This window comes from Podarcis muralis, chromosome 7 (assembly GCF_964188315.1).
Source record: "Podarcis muralis chromosome 7, rPodMur119.hap1.1, whole genome shotgun sequence".
In the NCBI taxonomy this organism is placed as follows: Eukaryota; Metazoa; Chordata; class Lepidosauria; order Squamata; family Lacertidae; genus Podarcis; species Podarcis muralis.
The window spans coordinates 1,332,739-1,353,023 of NC_135661.1; the positions used below are offsets into that span (position 1 = coordinate 1,332,739).

At 48.9% G+C, this 20,285-nt stretch overlaps 1 long non-coding RNA gene across 1 annotated transcript; it reads right to left on the minus strand.

Moving 5' to 3' along the window:
- Positions 1-372: 372 nt before the first annotated feature.
- On the minus strand, positions 373-9,780 carry LOC144328316 (uncharacterized). Its single transcript, XR_013393498.1, has 3 exons — positions 9,702-9,780; positions 1,045-1,112; positions 373-898 (listed from the first exon to the last, which is right to left on the minus strand). It is a non-coding gene; the product is annotated as an uncharacterized LOC144328316 (long non-coding RNA).
- Positions 9,781-20,285: the final 10,505 nt, after the last annotated feature.

Below are 20,285 nucleotides of genomic sequence, written 5' to 3' on the forward strand. Positions count from 1 at the left end.
CTCGGGGCTGGCTTGCAGCCCCCGTGAGAGCAGGGAATCCTCGGGCGTGTCATCTCCCTTGCCAGCCAATCGGCTGGCCTGGGAGGCGTGGCCCGCGCTATTTAGGGCCGGCGTGCCTGAGGATTTCCCTCTTTCTCCCAGCGCCCCAGCTGCTCCGGTTTTCCCACCCTCCCACCCTTTAGGTTTGGCTCTTTGACATTGCTATGGACTTCGGTTGGTCGCCGTCAAGGGGCCTGGTAGGAATTTTTTCCACTTGGCAAATTGGCACCAGCCTTTTGGCTTTTTGCCTACCTCGTAGCAAATCGTCACAACTTCCTCGGCATTGGCGGTTAGGCATTGGTAAGGGTATTGTTATGCAGGTGAGTGGGGGGGAGGAAGCGCCATCACCTTCCCCCATATCGAAGGGTAGTCCGGTAAAGGATTCCGTGGGGCGTTGCCCTGTCCGAAGCCTATGGAGGTGTGGGCCTAAGGCATGCCCCCCAGCGGTGACCCTGGGGGAGCTCCTAGTTGATGTACATCAGCAGGACTCCCCCTACTGGTGGTTAACCCTTGCCGGTCTTCTAGCAATCAGGCTGAAGCCGGTTAGTCGATAGGACCAATGCCTAAGCCAATACCACTCAATTCCTGTAATCAATAAAGTTGTGGCCTAATTTTGCCCATTAACCTAAAATACTGGTGTCCTGTGTCTTTATTTCCGTGGGGGAGGCGGGAACTCGCCACGCAACTCACATGTTCCTGGATCTTCTGCAGGAAGGCGCAAAGATCTCGGAGCGCCTTCCTTCGGATCATCCCACTCTTTATTCTTGCGACGAAATCCATAAGTCTGTTGTTCAGCTGGTCCCTGCTGCCGCTTTCAGGAGGAAGATCAGCCGCATCCAGAGAAGCTGTGGTTGGGATGCTGAGGGGAGACAGGAGTAGCACTTTTGTCAAAAGGGTTTATTGCCTCCCATCCTTAAAAGACCCCAAGCACCACCACCATAGAAATGGACCGGGTTTTTTTTTTAAAGCAATTGATTATGGGGGAGGGGATTAGCACAGGATTACCTTGGAGGAAGATCCTCCCCATCTTCCAGGCCGATTTCCGATATTTGATCTTCATCAAAATCAATTCCCTGCCCATGAGAAAAGAGAAAAGAGAAACAGGAACATCAGAATGTGAAGAATGGATCAGACCCATTCATGTTTTTGTGTTCATCAGGAAAGCACAGACGAGGTAGGTTGGGAAACAAACTGAAAATCTCTGGCCTCCATTTCCTTAGAGACCTTATTCATCCTTCTATTCATTGAAGCCTTCGGTTAAGAGTTTGGGTGTAATCCATGACACCTCCCTTTCCATGGAGACGCAGGTTACAACAGCCAAAGTGACATTTTTCCACCTTCGCTTACCTTACCCGCCCCAACCTGGCCACAGTGATCCATGCGATAGTCACCTCCAGGCTTGACTACTGTAATTCGCTCTACGCGGGGCTGCCCTTGAAGCTGTCCCAGAAACTCCAGCGGGTGCAGAATGCTGCAGCGAGGCTCCTCACGGGGTCTCTGCCATGGGAGCATATTCACCCAGTGCTTTTCCCGGTGGAGTACAGGGTCAGATTTAAGGTGCTGGTTTTGACCTTTAAAGCCCTTCACAGCCTAGGACCCTCGTACCTATGGGACCGCCTCTCCTGGTATGCCCCACAGAGGACCTTAAGGTCCATATATAGCAACACCCTAGAGGTCCCGGGCCCTAAGGAAGTTAGATTAGCCTCAACCAGAGCCAGGGCCTTCTCAACACTGGTGGAACGCTCTGTCTCATGAGACCAGGGCCCTGCAGGATCTGATTTCTTTCCGCAGGGTCTGTAAGACAGAGTTGTTCCACCTGACCTTTGGCTTAGAATCAGTTTGATTCCCTCCCCCTCTTTCTATTTCCTTTTCCCTCCCGTGAAGAGGCTGCATCCTAATGTTTTAATGTTGTATCTTAATCTTTTAAATTGTATTTTAATCAACATTTTTTTATTATTGGTTGTTAGCCACCCTGAGCCCAGTCTTGGCTGGGGAGGGCGGGGTATAAATAAATTTTATTATTATTATTATTAGTAAAGGAGCCCCTTTACTACATGGTGGCAGCGGTGGGATGGAACTTCCCTGCAGAAAGGCACTTTGATTTTAAATTGGCACGAATCTTTTGTGTACTAAGGCGTTTTATTTTTGGGGGGGATAGAGATAGTCAGGAATTATGGAAGCCGGGGCTCCCCAGGAATACACTTTGCGAACTGTGGACGAATGGGGTCCGGGTGGAGAAGGCAGTTCCCTTCCTTCAGAGACAACCCCCCCTCCCAACCTCCAAGTCCCAGAGTGGAATCCGCCTCCTGGTTTTCGGGAGATCCCGAGTCGGAGAGAGAGCTGGTGGATGCCAGCGAATTAAGAACTGTTTGGAAGGGTGTGCAAGAGTCCTGCAACTTGGAGAGAGAGAGGGGCGCGCCAGTTAACCACCCCTTGTCACCTTGTGAGGAAGTGGAAGCTGGGATGGCCTCCACACGTCCTAGAGGGAACTATCTTGTTTATGCAGAGCCTAAAGAGATGGAGTTTTCAGAGGGCGATGCGGTTGAGTGGGTGCAAAACCATTCTTATGGGGCAGAGAGTCAGCCGGATGGCTTATGAGTATCAAGATCTGCCGCAGCAGCTGCAAGAAGTGTCTGTGGGAGACTACCGTCGAGAGTGTCCATCGTGCGACATTCGCAGAACGGTGAGAGGCGTTCCCCCACCCCAGGACGGGTCTACTCGCCAGTAAGAGCTTGGGAAACTTGTGGAGCGGTGCGATGGTACGCGGCGGAGAAGGAGGAGGAATTTCTCCCTGGACCCTCGCGTGTATACGCAGCGGCGGAACACCTGCGTCCGGAGGGATGAGCGTCTCGACATCCTGTTCCAAGGTATGACTACAATCACGAGGAGCCACGAGGAGAAAATGGCAGGCAGTCTCCTCCGGGGCTAACTTTGAGCAACCTTAACTGGGGGGCATTTCCGAAATATCAGCCCCCCACTGATGTTCTGAGTTATCTGACTCTTTTTGAAGTAACCTGCCGAGATATGGGGGTGTCCCTGAAAATGTACATGCCAATTTTGCGCTCCCTAATTTGTGGAGACCTAGCCGAATTGATGGGCCATCTCCCCTCATCCCAAATCCATGACTATGAGCGCTTTAAAAAATTAGTTATGCAAAGGCATGGACTTCATCCTGAGAACTATCGGAGGGCTTTCTGAAAGGGGGATAAGTCTTGTCCCTCAGACAGCATTGCTGTGTATTCTGCAAAAATGGCCCAGAACTTTGAACTTTGGCTTTCAGCCGAAGGTGTGTGTGGCTTTGAAGAACTTAATAATAATAATAATAATAATAAATTTTTATTTATATCCCGCCCTCTCCAGCCAAAGCTGGGCTCAGGGCGGCTAACAACAAACAGAATAATCCAACATTCTAAAAACATTCATTATAAAATTAATTAAAATCAAATTGATGGCAACCATTCAGCAAAATTCTGTGCAGATTGCCAGAGGAGGGGGTCAGGCTGCGCCCTGACCAAAGGCCTGGTGGAACAGCTCTGTCTTGCAGGCCCTGCGGAAAGATGTCAGGTCCTGCAGGGCCCTAGTCTCTTGTGACAGAGCGGTCCACCAGATTGGAGCCGCAGCCGAGAAAGCCCTGGCTCTAGTTGAGGCCAGCCTAACCTCTCTGTGGCCTGGGACCTCCAAGATGTTTTTATTTGCAGACCGTAAATTTCTCGGTGGGACATACCAGGAGAGGCGGTCCCGTAGGCACAAGGGTCCTAGGCCATATAAGGCTTTAAAGGTTAAAATCAGCACCTTAAACCTGATCCTGTACTCCACCGGGAGCCAGTGCAGCTGGTATAGTACCGGATCCGTGCTTCAAAAGCACGTTTTTTGGCCATGGTATGACCAGGAACCCATGGATCCGAGTTTTTTGCGGTGCAAGCTATGCCCCTGGGCATGATGTGTGATTTGACGGTGAGTTTGGGCTGATCTAGTGCAAAAAGCATGAGGATCCATGAGGATCCGTGCTTCAAAACCACGTTTTTGGGCTACGGTGTCGCCAGGAAGCCGTGGATCCGTGATTTTTGTGTTGCAGGCTGTGCCGCTGGACATGATATGTGATTTGACAGCGAGTTTGGGTTGGCCCAATGCAAAAAGCATGAGGATCCATGAGGATCCGTGCTTCGAAACCACGTTTTTGAGCTGTGGTATGACCAAGAAGCCGTGGATCCTAGTTTTTTGTGGTGCAGGCTGTGCCCCTCGACATGATATGCGATTTGACAGTGAGTTTGGGTTGGCCCAATGCAAAATGTGTGAGGATCCATGAGGATCCGTGCTTCGAAACCACGTTTTTGGGCCACGGAGTGGCCAGGAAGCCATGGATCCATGATTTTTGTGGTGCAGGCTGTGCCCCTGGACATGCTGTGTGATTTAACGGTGTGTTTGGGATGGCCCAATGCGAAAAGTGTGAGGATCCATGAGGATCCGTGCTTCAAAACCACGTTTTTGGGCCGTGTTATGACCAGAAAGCTGTGGATCCTAGTTTTTTGTGGTGCAAGTTGTATCCCTGGACACGATGTGTGATTTGACAGTGAGTTTGGGCTGGCCCAATGCAAAAAGTGTGAGGATCCATGAGGATCCATGCTTCAAAACCACGTTTTTGGTCCACGGTATGGCCAGGAAGCCGTGGATCCGTGATTTTTGTGGTGGATGCTGTGCCCATGGCCATGATGTTTGATCTGATGGTGACTTTGGGCTGATCTAGTGCAAAAATAATGAGGATCCATGAGGATCCGTGCTTCGAAACCATGTTCTTGGGCCATGGCGTTGCCAGATAACCGTGGATCCGAGTTTTTTGTTGTGTAGTCTGTGCCCCTGGGTATGATATGTGATTTGCCGTTGAGTTTTGGTTGGCCCAATGAAAAAAGCGTTAGGATCCGTGAGGATCCGACCTTCAAAACCACGTTTTTGGTCCATGGTGTTGCCAGGAAGCCGTGGATCTGAGTTTTTTGTGGTGCAGGCTGTGCCCCTGGATATGATGTGTGATTTGACAGTGAGTTTGGGTTGGCCCAATGCAAAAAGCGTGAGGATCCGTGCTTCGAAACCACGTTTTTGGGCCACGGTATGGCCAGGAAGCCGTGGATCTCAATTTTTTGTGTTGCAGGCTGTGCCCCTGGCCATGATGTGTGATTTGACAGTGAGTTTGGGTTGGCCCAATGCAAAAAGCGTGAGGATCCGTGCTTCGAAACCACGTTTTTGGGCCACGGTATGGCCAGGAAGCCGTGGATCTCAATTTTTTGTGTTGCAGGCTGTGCCCCTGGCCATGATGTGTGATTTGACAGTGAGTTTTGGTTGGCCCTATGCAAAAAGAGTGAGGATCCATGAGGATCTGTGATTCAAAACCACGTTTTTGGGCCATGGAGTGGCCAGGAAGCCGTGGATCTGAGTTTTTTGTGGTGCAGGCTGTGCCCCTGGCCATGATGTGTGATTTGACAGTGATTTAGGTGTGGCCTAATGCAAAAAGCGTGAGGATCCATGAGGATCTGTGCTTTGAAACCACGTTTTTAGGCCACGATATGGCCAGGAAGCCGTGGATCAGTGATTTTTGTGGTAGATGCTGTGCCCCTGGTCATGATGTTTGATCTGATAGTGACTTTGGGCTGGTCTTTTGCAAAAATCATGAGGATCCATGGTTCGGAACCACGTTTTTGGGCCACGGTATGGCCAGGCAGGCGTGGATCCGAGTTTTTTGTGGTGTTGGCTGTGCCCCTGGCTATGATATGTGATTTGACAGTGAGTTTGGGTTGGCCCAATGCAAAAAGTGTGAGGATCCATGAAGATCCATGCTTTTGGGCCACGGTATGGCCAGGCAGCCGTGGATCCGTTATTTTTGTGGTGCAGGCTATGCCCCTGGACATGATATGTAATTTGACGGTGAGTTTGGGCTGATCTAGTGCAAAAATCATATGAATTCATGAGGATCCGTGCCTCAGATCCATGTTTTTGTGGTGTTGGATCCATGTTTTTTATAGTCCAGTTTGTAGGCGTGCCTTCTAGGTGTGATTTGACACTGCGTTTGTTGGAGTTATTTTTTTAAAAAGTGGAGGATCCATGAGGATCCATGTAGATCCGCCTTTTACCCAGACCCCTAATAGAGCAACTTATGCGCCACCTGTCTCCAGAAATTGCGAGTTTGGTTGCTGACCAAAGTCCACGATCTTTAGAGGAGGCCACAGAATTCGCAGAATCTTTTAGACTAAATCATTCTCATCTGGTAAACAGGGGACCAGCCGGTGGGTACAGACTGGCAGCCTCAGCTTCTGGCGGGAGGTCCGGCCCTCCCGTTAAAGATCAAAGCAGGGGTCCCCCTACTCCTGCAAAAGACTCCTCTACAGCAGGTGGGGAACGTGCTAAATTGTCTCCGAGTTCCAGACTGTGCTTTTATTGTAAGAAACCAGGGCATATAAAAGCAGTTTGCCCCCAATTAAGTGAAAAGAAGCCTCCAGTTTTGACTTTGACTCCTGCGGTGCGCATGATCCAGCAACCGAGGAAGATTGGGAAGCGGAACAGCAAAAATCAGGAACTAGGGAAAGCCCGGTCCCGGAGAGGAAGGGTGGGGCAGCTCCTGACGCTATAGCTTCCAAACCAGCTGTAGCCACTTCAAGTGCAGTTATTGTGGGACCTGTGAGTCCTGGTGCTGCTCCAAGTGTGCCTGATGTGAAGTGGGCTAATTCAAAGTTTACAGCCCCCATTGAGATCAACGGAATTGCTGTGAACTCTTTCCGAGACACTGGGTCTGACATTACCAGTGTGCCCAGAGATTTGGTTTTGCCCATACAGATGCAGGCTAAACCCTTAAAGATTAGCCCCTATGGTGTGAATGAGATTTTTCAACCTACTGCCATTGTTCCAGTATCGTATAAGGGGTACTATGGAAACCACCTAACTATAGTACATGATTCTGAAGTGTGCAAAAGTCCTGTCCTGGTGGGGAACGATTGGGGATTTAAGGTTTACCAACAACAACTTGCGGTGAACTTTTTTCCATCAAGGTCTTACCCACCCAGGTACAGGGATGGGAAACTGGGGAACAACACCTCAAGGTTTGAGGGCTGAGGGAAGCCTTATCCCGGATGGGAGGGGTGAAGGTTGGGCGCCTGATGCTATAACTCCCAAAACCACTGGAACTGCTGTGACTGCTGTTCCTGAGAAATCGGTTGGGAAGAGGGTTGGCTTAATCCGTACTGCCACCCCTGGTGTTAACTGGCCCACCTCAGCATCTAGCACACCTCCCAGCGTTCACCTTCATCGAATTGTTGTGCCTTCCTTTCGAAGCATAGACTCTGATATTGTGACTGCCAAAAGACTTAGTTTTGTCCCAGCTGAACCAGTCCGATTTTCGGAAGAGTAATCCTAGTGGTGGAAATTTAATTCCCCAATCTGTTCCAGTCCCTGAACCCCAAGTTTGTGCAAACCTGACTTTGGGGGAAGGGGTTTTGAAATCTACAGTTCCTTTCCAGCAGCTTGCAGCGACCCCCCTAGCGACGCAGACTGTGAAAGATGCAAGCGTGTCCTGTCAGCCAAAAGCTGAGAGGCAAGAAGAGAAAGGGGAGCCAGCTCAGCCCAGCCAAGCCGCTGTGGAGAGTTTAGAGTCCTCTGCCATGGTGGGAGATTTGGCCGCGTTTTAAGTAAAGCAGAGATTTGGTCACTCTCTCCTAGGTCATTTAGAAACTGCGGAAAAGTCTCTTTGCACAATAGAGTTTACCCCTTTTGTGCCTGAAAAAGAGTTTTTCTATCCACAGCTCAAGGACTTTAAAGACCCAGTCGATATGTTTATTGTTTTTCAAAAAAGGTTTTGTAATGCAAATGTTTGTGTGGAGAAGAAATGGGATTTGGTGGGTCTTTTACAGAACTTTAGTCCTAGGAAACAGTGTGGTTATGTTATGAGTAAAAGTGTTTTTAGGTTTGATTGGGATTCCATCCTACCCCACCTCTGTGTTCAAAATCTGTTAGGAATTTTGGTTGAGATTTACTCAAGGAGCCCAGAGTTTGTGTCAGACCAGCCAGCTTTTGGCAAGCTCCTAGAAAATCCTTTGTCCATGCTCAGAGGGAGATGGGAGGGATTGGAAGAAGTTGAGTTAATTTTTTCTAAGTCATGGCCAGAACACCTTAAGCATGTGCAGAGAGCTTTGGCCCAATTGCAAGATTGCAAGATGCAAACCTGACCATTAAAATGTATAAATGTCAGTTTGCTCAAGGAGAAGTGAGTGATTTCGGATTTAGATTGGGCTTGGGAAACATCAAATCCCGGGGAGCAGAAATCCAGTGTGTACTGGAATGGCTCTTACACCAATTCAAGCAAGCCGCTGAGTTGTTAACACAAGCCCTTGTAAGTTTGTGGGTGATTCTAGCCCCTGACCAGCAACCTCCTTTTGAAATGCAAACCAATGCCAGTCAAATAGGATTAGGAGAAGCTTTGTTCCAAGGGGACAATGAGAGAAGTTGGCAACCTGTGGTGCACCTGAGCAAAGACATGACCCCAGAATTGGCCCTACTAAACATCTTCCAAGACAACAATGCCCATTTACACCACAAAGAACTCATAACCCACCTGCTCTCAGCAGCCAGAAATACCATGACCAGACACTGGAGAGACCTGTCAGGAGTAAGCATGGACCAATGGTACCAAATAGTATGGGAAACAGCCCTAGTAGAAAAATTAACTAATAAACTGAAACTGACACGGGGACAAACAGAAGAAGACACCTTCACCCCGGTATGGCTCCCCTTTATCACATACACAGCCCAACAGGACAATGACAATAATCCACCAACAGCATACAAATCAATATGGCTAACCTGATCCAAAACACCCACCCACCTCACTCACACACGAAAACAAAGATCACCACAGCCAATCACAAACAAACAATCACAACCTAGGCCAACCTCAACCTCTCTCACCACCAAAGGAACACAAGTGAACAACACAAGCACGCTGACACCAGACAAATCTAGAAATATCTCTCTGCCACTTCTTGAAACAATCCAGTATTTTAATATTCTTTTGGAAGCCGCCCAGAGTGGCTAGGGAAGCCCAGCCAGATGGGCGGGGTATAAATTATTATTATTATATATTATTATCATTATTATTATTATTATTATAAACTGCTGTGCAAATATGGTTAAAACAGACAATTAAAACAATGCAAAACAATAAATTTAGAAACAAGGTTGTAATAAAGGGGCTCCGGCCACTCGCCCCTCCCTCACCTGCCCTTACCCTCCATGTGGGTCAGGTTTCTGGAACGGAGGCCAGCAGCCATTTACTTTTTGACAAAACAAAACGCCACAGAAATGGTAATGCTGCCACCACTCCGTCTCAGGGCACCCGGAGGCACAGTCCAAGGGAAAAGACTATGCTCCTTTGTTACCGGTTGCCCCACTCTGCAAGCTGCTTCCACAAACTTGCAGGCAGAAATTCATCAGGTATAGCGTAACCAAGTAGTCAGGCGTTGGATTTCGATTTTCCCTCAGATTGGCACATAAGACAAAAGATTCTATTTTAAAAATTTATTTAAAAAAACACAAAGTCAACATGCTTAAAAAGCAGGCACATCTTTTGTATCTTGCAGGCAGATAAAATAAAGACATTGTTTAATATAGCTAACTAAGATACTCACTTCTAAGAACAAAGACAGAGATAGGATAGTTTCAACGTCATTCAGTAGATCCGCATTACAAAGTCAGCAGGAATCTCCCTTACAAAGAGACACAGGACGGCTGCCAGCAAGGTGGTCCGCTAATAGCCGGGCGAATGGCAGGTTGCAGAGCGCGCTTTCTCAGCCATTCTTAGGATCTTTATTCACAAATCTCACGTGGAACCAGAACCCAGACCCAATCACAATTCTTGATTACATTCAAATTCACCAATGACCAGCTTATGGGCTAATAATTTTAACTTGTGACAGCTGAGCTCATTAAGTTCCCAGAACCTGGATCAAAGGGCTCACCCCTTTCCTCGGATGTTTCACAGATGCACATTCCCAGGTAATTAAAAGACTGATAACAACACTAGGTGGGTGTGAATAGCTGGAGCCCCAGGTGTCAAGACCCCCAATCAAACTAGAGAACAATTTACACATTGGGAGACTGTCGTAGTGTTGTTATCAGTCTTTTAATAAAAATTACAAAAAGATAAAATCAAACAAATTCCCAGGCCCAATAAACATCCATCCCACCCCACCCCACATACAAAAAATTCAAAAGAAAAATTTTAAAACATTTTAAAAGCACTCTGCACCCCTCCAGCAGTAACAGCAACTGTCCTAGTGAGGCCCGTCAGGCCCTGCCCTGGGCCAGGTGGTAAGTGGCAGGAAGGAGCAGGGCCCCCAGACACTCACACAGGAGAGTCCTCCTGGGCAGCAGAGCGCAGCAGTCCTTATGAGGCTTCAGGCCCCGCCCCGGGCCAGGTAGATGGTAAGCGGCAAGAGCAGGGCCCTCACTCACACAGGAGAGTCCTCCTGGGCAGCAGAGCGCAGCAGTCCTTATGAGGCTTCAGGCCCCGTCCCGGGCCAGGTAGATGGTAAGCGGCAAGAGCAGGGCCCTCAGACACTCACACAGGAGAGTCCTCCTGGGCAGCAGAGCGCAGCAGTCCTTATGAGGCTTCAGGCCCCGCCCCGGGCCAGGTAGATGGTAAGCGGCAAGAGCAGGGCCCTCAGACACTCACACAGGAGAGTCCTCCTGGGCAGCAGAGCGCAGCAGTCCCTGTGAGGCTTCAGGCCTGGGCCAGGTAGGTGGTAAGCGGCAAGAGCAGGGCCCCCAGACACTCACACAGGAGAGTCCTCCTGGGCAGCAGAGCGCAGCAGTCCCTGTGAGGCTTCAGGCCTGGGCCAGGTAGGTGGTAAGCGGCAAGAGCAGGGCCCTCAGACACTCACACAGGAGAGTCCTCCTGGGCAGCAGAGCGCAGCAGTCCCTGTGAGGCTTCAGGCCTGGGCCAGGTAGATGGTAAGCGGCAAGAGCAGAGTCCTCCTGGGCAGCAGAGCGCAGCAGTCCCTGTGATGCTTCAGGCCTGGGCCAGGTAGGTGGTAAGCGGCAAGAGCAGGGCCCTCAGACAGAGTTTTTAGAGGAGGAAAACGTGAAAAAAAATATTCTGAATAAAATGTTGTACTAAACTATTCAGACACTCACACAGGAGAGTCCTCCTGGGCAGAGGAGACAGAAGACAGAGAGTTTTTAGAGGAGGAAAACATGAAAAAAATATTCTGAATAAAATGTTGTACTAAACTATTTAAAGCAGCAAAGCGGGTGGCTCCTGTCCACTTTGCTGCTTTAAAGCGAGCCTCAGAGGAGGGAAGGAAGGGGAACCATGGCTTATCTAAGTCCACTTAATAATGCTGAGCCTGATTTTATATGCATCTCAAAGCCCTTGACATATATACATTATTAAGCCCGGGAGGAGGGAATCCGCTGCAGCCTCGAGCAGCGAAGAGGATCCATGGGTCCCCTCGAGCAGCGAAGAGGATCCATGGGTCCCCTTCTTCCCTCCTCCGTGGCTGCTTTGAAGCAGGAAAGTGGGAGAGGAGCTGCTTACACAAGTGTAAGCTGCTCCCCTCCCACTTTGCTGCTAGCGAAGAGGATCCATGGGTCCTCTCCTTCCCTCCTCCGTGGTTGCTTTGAAGCAGGAAAGTGGGAGAGGAGCTGCTTACACGGGTGTAAGCGGCTTCCCTCCCACTTTGCTGCTTCAAAGGGAGCCCGGGAGGAGGGAATCCGCTGCAGCCTCGAGCAGCGAAGAGGATCCATGAGTCCTCTCCTTCCCTCCTCCGTGGCTGCTTTGAAGCAGGAAAGTGGGAGAGGAGCTGCTTACACGGGTGTAAGCGGCTTCCCTCCCACTTTGCTGCTTCAAAGGGAGCCACGGAGGAGGGAGGGACCCACGGAATCCCCTTCCCTCCCTCCTCCCCGCCTCAGCTCAGCAGCCGCGGCTCTTGCTGGCTTTACAATGAGCCGGAAGGAGGGACAGACCCGCCTCCCTGTAAAGCCAGCCAGAGCCGCAGGCACACTCTACACAGCTCTTGCTTTAAAGGGAGAGCTGCGCAGAGCTTGTCGGCAGCAGCGGCTCTTGCTGGCTTCGCTCCATACGACGCACAGACATTTCCCCTTACTTTTTAAGGGGGGGAAAGTGCGTCCAATGGAGCGAAAAATACGGTACTATACCCAATTGCTGACACAGCTTGATTAACACAACTCAGCAGAACCTGCTCTGTTTCACAGCTGTAAGAGTGGGTTTCGTTACTTGCCCTGGCCCTTAAAGACATACACAACTTGTGAAGCAACAATGAACCTTCACATTTTAAAGTGACCATTAAACTGTTTTATCCTATGCCTGTTTCTTTGTCCTCATTTGCTCTAACAGTTATCGGTTAAAAATAAATAAATCCTAACTGCTACTTTATTTATATGCTTTCTTTTTTTATCCTGGTCTGTGACCATAATAAAGTTCATACAAGTAGGTTCCAGGGTTAGGTCCCCTGGCCATGGCAACCTAGACTTACCTCCATTTGTTGTTGCTGTCTAGTCGTCTCCGACTCTTCGTGACGCTATACTCAAGTCTTTAAACTTGTCCTGGCTCCTCACCTCCGTGCAACGTGAGAAACTCTGTCGCAACAGGTTGGCACACCTCTGCCCACCTCAGGATGCTGAGGAACTGAGGAACCTCAAACGGTCCCAAGCTCCGTTGCTAGGCAACGGCAGTTGGGAACATGGAATTCCCGGCCTCAGTGCCAAGGTTCCAGGAGAGTCCGTGTGGCCTAGTGGTTAGAAAATGTTAATGCCATGCAACACTAGGGTGATATATATATATATATTCTTTGAAATGTACAGTTTAATACTTTTTCTATTATTTGTATCCTGCTTTGCAGACTCTTGTTGTCTCCTAAAGAAGCTGACAGGATTGAACCCCTGTACTTACTTATGTGTTTGCCGTGTACATTTATGAACGTTTATTTTATATTTGGGACCTTTGAATTCTGAACTCTGAACTCTGGATTAATAACATTTTAGGAATCTTCCAGAACGGCTAATTCTATTGCTGGGAAGGACTCAGTGACAGACTGGGGTTTTAGGAGAGAGGGTGGTATGGGGTTGGGGGCAGGTGAGATGGAGGTGCTTGGCAGTGGGTGTGTCGTATGCAGAAAGCATACTCTTCAATTCCCATGAACCACCTCCTTTCAGTTACTGGTTTCTTAGGGTTTGGGCTAAATCCATGATCGGTCAGAGAGAAATGAGCGGTGGCAGAAACCAGTCAAAGCAAGGCAGATCTTAATTTTACTGTTGCGACAGAGTTTCTCACCTTACGTGTTGCATGGAGGTGAGCAGCCAAGACAAGTGTGTGTAACAACTTTTAAAGACTTGAGAAAATGCCAATAATTATAATAATAACTTACTTTTTATACCCCCCCCCCAATCTGGCTGGGTTTCCCTTAGCCCAGAGGTTTTGGACTTTTTTGAGTCCACGGCTCCCTTGACCAACTACATTCTTTCTGTGAGGCTCAGGAGCCCAGCTATGTCACCCCTTGCCAGCAGAGGTGGCAGCCTCTCGTCCTTTTTCTGACTCCTTTCCTTGTGGAGTGTTCCCTCTTCTGGGAACTTGTGCGCCCATCTCACTCAAGAGGCCGGGGGCCAGCGCTGCCCGGAGACACTTCCGGGTCACGTGGCCAGACAAAGCTGCATCTGGCGAGCCAGCGCAGCACACGGAAACGGCGTTTACCTTCCCGCCAGTAAGCGGTCCCTATTTATCTACTTGCACCCGGGGGTGCTTTCGAACTGCTGGGTTGGCAGGCGCTGGGACCGAGCAGCGGGAGCGCACCCCGCCGCGGGGATTCGAACCGCCGACCTTTCGATCGGCAAGCCCTAGGTGCTGATGCTTTTACCCACAGCGCCACCCGCGTCCCCTTTGAGTCTAGAGAGCCATAAATGCTCTCAGTGGTTGCTACAGAGGAAAAATTCCCCCAACATTTCAGTGTGAAAGAGGAGCCCCTTCATTCTCTAATTGGAGGAGCATATCATCTTATGGTAGCTGAAATGGGGTGGACATCTCATACCCTGATTTTGTTCCTGTGGGATGCAGGGAACAAGTTTGCGTATCCTGACAACCAGGCAATGGATGTAGACTTTACCCTTCATGAAATTACAGCGGGAAATTCCCCTAAAATAAATACTGGAGCTATATGAGAATTATCATTATAGTCCTTGGTGTTTCCTAGTTTGAGGAAACTTGGCACGAAATCAGCACCTAAGAAAGACCACACAGTACTTTTATTTATATATCTTTATAGTCCCATCTTCCTGGCTGTGGTTGAAAACCTCAAAACAGCTTGCAGAGGTAAAGAGAGTTTAAGATACAATGTATAATTTCCCCTCCCCTAATTAAAAAAAATTTAAAGCAGGAAGCAGAAGAATAGGTTAACAAATGCAACTTTGATAACCATCGCCACATACCTGACTTGTTTCTGAAGAAGCTTGTTCTGTAACTCAGCCAACAAATCTGAAAGTTACTTGGCCATTGGTCTTGCAAGCTGGGGCTTGATGAAATAGCTGGACTCTACCTGGAGGATTGCATGTTAGCCGTCCCCAAACTTCAACACCAGTAAAAACATTAGTAAATGCAGAAACTTGGTCCACCATGCATTTAAAACAATATTGTCAGAGCTGCCCGAGGTCCCAGCTCACAAAGGACCAACGCCAGTTCGTTGTTATATACAAAAGTCTTTATTGAAGTTCAGTTTCGCTTTCACAGCCGCAGCGCGCAGCTCTACGTCTCAAACTCTAGACCGCTGAAGCTCCGTCTGAATCTCCTCCCCCCAGACATCAGTTTAAGACTCTAGCCTTGCTCCACCTCTTCCTTTGCTCTTTCCTCCTCTGGTTCCGCCTGTCCGCTGGGGTCTTGCCCTTCCTAGACTCTTCTGACGCTGAGTCCCCTGAGTCTTCCCCCTGCCTCCGGCGGGCTTTAGGACCTGGTTCCCAATCCGGGTTTTCTGCTGTCCCGCGCGCCTGTACATTCGAACTTGGCGCGCGTGCCCAGCCGGCAACCTTCCTCCTGACCGTTACACTGCTCCTGTCACTGCTTCCCCCTTCGGGGAGGCTAGCTGGACCTGACCTCCCCTCCGTTCCCCCACTCTCCGATAGAGGCGTGGTCAGCCCTGACTCATCTTCTCTCCCTGCTGGAGGAGACGCTGGCCCTGACACATGGGACTCTTCCCCCCCACTACGCTCTGGTGGGGAAGCTGGTCCTGATCTCCCGCTGCTGCTTTGGGAGTCCCCGCTGGCCCCTTGTTTCTGGTGCGTACCCCCTGGGACCCCCCTTGCCCTGACCATCGGCGCCCCCTTCTGGGAATCTTCTGATTCGCTGGAGAAGCTCATGGAATCTCTCGGGTCACTGTCATACTCCCCTACGCTGCCCTCAGATTCTTCCCCTTCGCTCTCCATTTCCTCTCTCCCCTGTGCCTCTGCTCCTGAGCCCCTGACAAATATGATAGTAGTTTAAACAGGCATGACTTCCCCCAAAGAATTCTGGGAGCTGTAGTTTAAGGGTCTGGAGAGTTGTTATGACCTAGCACTGAGATGATGCAAACTCTTAAAGCACCATTAAAAAACCTTAAGAAGAGAGTGTTTTTAAGGCCCATTTCAAAGACTACAGTCGTACCTTGGATCTTGACCGCCTTGTGAGTCGAATGTTTTGGCTCCCAAATGCCACAAACCCGGAAGTGAATGTTCCAGTTTGCAAACGTTATTTGAAATCTGAACATCCTCCACGGCTTCTGATTGGCTGCAGGAGCTTCCTGCAGCCAATCAAAAGCCACGCCTTGGTTTCCAGACATTTTGGGAGTTGAATGGACTTCCGGAACGGATTCCATCTGACTTCTGAGGTACCACTGTAGTAACTTTGGTGTTCAATTTGCAGCTTTGCTTGGGAGGGAAGTGTGGCAAGTCTTGCATACCCTCCAAGTCTGAGTGTTGGGAACAAGGGCAGCGGCAATTGGCTCCTCTTTCCACCTCCTTCTCTCATTTTTATTATACATTTTTATTGGGGGTTTTTAAACATATCATTTCCAACAATCATTTAACATAACTTCTTATCTTATACAATATTTTTGACTTACGTCAACATCTGAAGATTTTCCGTTCTTTATCACTTGTTCTGCATTTCTTAATTTCTCTATTACTTTTAATTATCCTTAACTAATAATTCTCATCATAGTCTTTCTTGCAATATTTCAAATAGTCCTCCTTACAGAACTTCTTGCAGTCCTACTAGCGTAATCTGATTATTACAATTGCTTTTCAAATAGTTCAAATATTTACTCCAGTCTTCTAAGAATCTCTGATCCCACAGATTTCAAATCCTTCCAGTTAATTTATCTAATTCTGCATTGTCCACTTCCCACATCCTTCTCGCCAGTTTTCCAGCAGCATTTTTTGAAGCCCTGCTAAATGGACAGTTTGGTCTATCCAGCTCAGCAATGCTAATGAATTAAAGCTAACCCCTTACCCTGTTCGCCACTTCTGTTACAATTGCAGTCCATGCATTTAGAAGCAGTTTGGGTCATGATGCCACCACCTGAAATTAGATCCGCATTTTGGGAATGAGAAACAGGATCTGGGTGTCTCCTCAGCAGAGCTGCTGCTCACATAACCCTTTCAGAGCTGGTTTCTGCTCCAGTTGTAATTGCTCTTGGCACCAGTGCTATTTTCTTCTCCAGAGTGGCTGCCAGCTGGAGAGAGTCCCAGTCAAGGAGCCAGGATCAGGCTCCCTCCTTAGCAAACTTTGATCCGTATCAAAAAAACCAACAACCCTAACTTTGATCCATACCCACAGTCATAACTCCAGCAGGAATGCACTAGGGGTTAGTTGAGGTGACGGGAGCAAGTGAGTTTCTCTCTCTCTCTCTCTCTCTCTCTCTCTCTCTCTCTCTGTCTCTCTCTCACGTCCAAACAGCAGAGGTGAAGCTCAGGTGATAAAGATGACTAAAGCAGTGAATGTGTGTCTGTGACAAAGATGTTTGTGCAGTTTGGACTCAGAACCTACTTGCTATCCTTCCCGCTGCTAAGCAAATCAGTCCCTTAAGCCAAGAAATTGTATTCTCTATGAAATTGAATATCAATATACGTATCAAGGCTTTGAGATTAGACCACTGAAGAAGCCCGGAAAACCACCTTGGGAGTGTGCTACCTGCAAGCCCCAGTAAAAGGGCCCCATCGGGGGCGAACAGCGGCCTCTTGATTACTTGGACTGCCAGGGCGAAACAGGTGCAAAACGCCAGCACCCTGTCTACAACTTCATTAACATCCATCTACAACTTGTCAGCGGTTCGAATCCCCGTGACGGGGTGAGCTCCCGTTGCTCAGTCCCTACTCCTGCCAACCTAGCAGTTCGAAAGCACGTCAAAGTGCAAGAAGATAAATAGGTACCGCTCTGGCGGGAAGGTAAACGGCGTTTCCGTGTGCTGCTCTGGTTCGCCAGAAGCGGCTTAGTCATGCTGGCCACATGACCCGGAAGCTGTACGCCGGCTCCCTCGGCCAATAAAGCGAGATGAGTGCCGCAACCCCAGAGTCAGTCACGACTGGACCTAATGGTCAGGGGTCCCTTTACCTTTACAACTTCACTAGCATCTCTCGGTATTGTGAACAACACCGGACTTACCTTTTGTTGGTATCACTTTGAGAAGCCAAGTTACAGGGAACCAGGCAGAGGGCCTTCTCGGTAGTGGTGCCTGCCCTGTGAAACGCCCTCCCACCAGATGTCAAAGAGAAGAACAACGACCAGACTTTTAGAAGACATCTGAAGGCAGCCCTATTTAGGGAAGCTTTTAATGTTTAACAGACCACTGTATTTTAATACTTTGTTGGAAGCCACCCAGGGTGGCTGGGGAGACCCAGTCAGATGGGCAGGGTATAAATAATATATTATTATTATTATTATTATTATTATTATTATTATTATTATTATTATTATTATTATTATTATTTCTTCATGAACTTACCTAAAAAGATAAATAAAACAAAAGACGTGAGTTAAGCATTTAAAAAATCTATTGAAATCAGACATTGTAAGTTCATCTTAGACTGGGCAGTTTGCAAGTTTCTGTGGCTTTGCACAAGGTTTTGTATTTTTCTCAGAAGATTGATAAAGAATGTGTAATTATTTTGGTAATTATTGTGTGTATATTAGTTGCCAATGTGTTGCAAGAGTCGTACTACATCCTTCCCACTGCAGTATTTTGGTTAGCCACTGTGAGAACAGGATACTGCCCTTAGAGGGCAATCGTTCTCCTGATCCTGCAGGCTCTCCTTAGGACTCCAGCCCTGGCACTGACTACATCCCTGGGTAGGACAAGTGAAAACCCAGTATAAAATGTGCCGTGGCTCAGCTCGGCTGCTTTTACTGTTGGGTATTGATTTAGGGGACGCGGGTGGCACTATGGGTAAAACCTCAGCGCCTAGGACTTGCCGATCGCATGGTCGGCGGTTCGAATCCCCGTGGCGGGGTGCGCTCCCGTCGTTCGGTCCCAGCGCCTGCCAACCTAGCAGTTCGAAAGCACCCCCGGGTGCAAGTAGATAAATAGGGACCGCTTACCAGCGGGAAGGTAAACGGCGTTTCCGTGTGCTGCGCTGGCTCGCCAGATGCAGCTTTGTCACGCTGGCCACGTGACCCGGAAGTGTCTGCGGACAGTGCTGGCTCCCGGCCTATAGAGTGAGATGAGCGCACAACCCTAGAGTCTGTCAAGACTGGCCCGTTCGGGCAGGGGTACCTTTACCTTTTATTGATTTAGAAGGGGGCGTGGGTGGCGCTGTGAGTTAAGCCACAGAGCCTAGGGCTTGCCGATCAGAAGGTTGGCAGTTCGAATCCCCGCGACGGGGTGAGCTCCCGTTGTTCGGTCCCTGCTCCTGCCAACCTAGCAGTTCAAAAGCACGTCAAAGTGCAAGTAGATAGATAGGTACCACTCCGGCGGGAAGGTAAACAGCGTTTCCGTGTGCTGCTCTGGTTCGCCAGAAGCGGCTTAGCCATGCTGGCCACATGACCCGGAAGCTGCACACCGGCTCCCTCGGCCAGTAAAGCGAGATGAGCGCCGCAACCCCAGAGTCGGCCACGACAGGGATCCCTTTACCTTTATTGATTTGGAAATGTTCCTGGCCTTCCAAGATCCACCTGCTTCTAAAATGAATGCCAGCATTCTGACTTGGAGGTTGCCGTGTTCCTAAGCTATGGGGCTGTGTGGAGCGAGTGGGAAAAAGAAGCCCTAGCAACCAGCAACATGGAAATTTTCATCCTGTGCTAAATCCTCTGCAGAACCAACTTGTTAGAATTTGCAAACATTCCCCCCCCCCCCCGCCCCAGCTCACCTTAGATGGCTTTTGTTGCTTGGAAGAAGGTGTGAGGGTTGAGGAGGTACTTGGCAGTAAGTACCAGTTAGCTCAGCCAGCCAGGGCATTGCTGGAAAGACCTTGAATCTTTGCTTCTCTTGTTTTCTTCGAGATTGGAGAAGGCTAATCTGCTGCCTTGGGCTACACCTCCCATCAGCCACAGCCGGTCCAGAGGCACCCTGTGTAAACTCCTTTGGAAGGCTTATGCCCAGGCCCAGGCAGAGGGGGGTCACATGGGCCACTTGGCCTGAGCCTCCGATTCCAAATGGGGCCTCGGTCAGCATATTCACAATCGCAGGGGATGCACTGGGGCAGAGGCGCAAAGGCGGTGGGCAGAGGAGTGGGATGAGTTTCAATATATTAAAACGAATTAAGTCTTTCTTTCAAGCAACAACGGCTCAAGAACGCCTACATGGTTTAGCAATGATAAACATAAACCACAATAAGGCGAAGTTGCTTGATTTTTCCTGCGTAATTCAAGAATTCGCAGAAAAGAAAGCTAGGAAGGCATTTTTAAATGTAAATACTTAAAATAATCCTTTTCCCTGTGTATTTTTAAAAAGCACTATGGTATATCTATATTTTCCATTTTGCCTTTATATGCAGATACGGTTCAAGCCTTGAAATAAAATTATTTGTCAGCATATCTTTTGTGAAAATTATTTATATACTTATTTATAAGACTTCAGTTATCCAAAGGGGGGGGGCACATTATTTACCTGGCCCCGGCCTCTGCCTGGCTCTGCGAGGCCCTGCTTATGCCATAACAAATAAGCCAGCCCAGGGATGTGTTAGCCGAAGGGGGCCGTTATTCCCATCAGGGCCACATGCCTGTGGTGGGTGGGGCC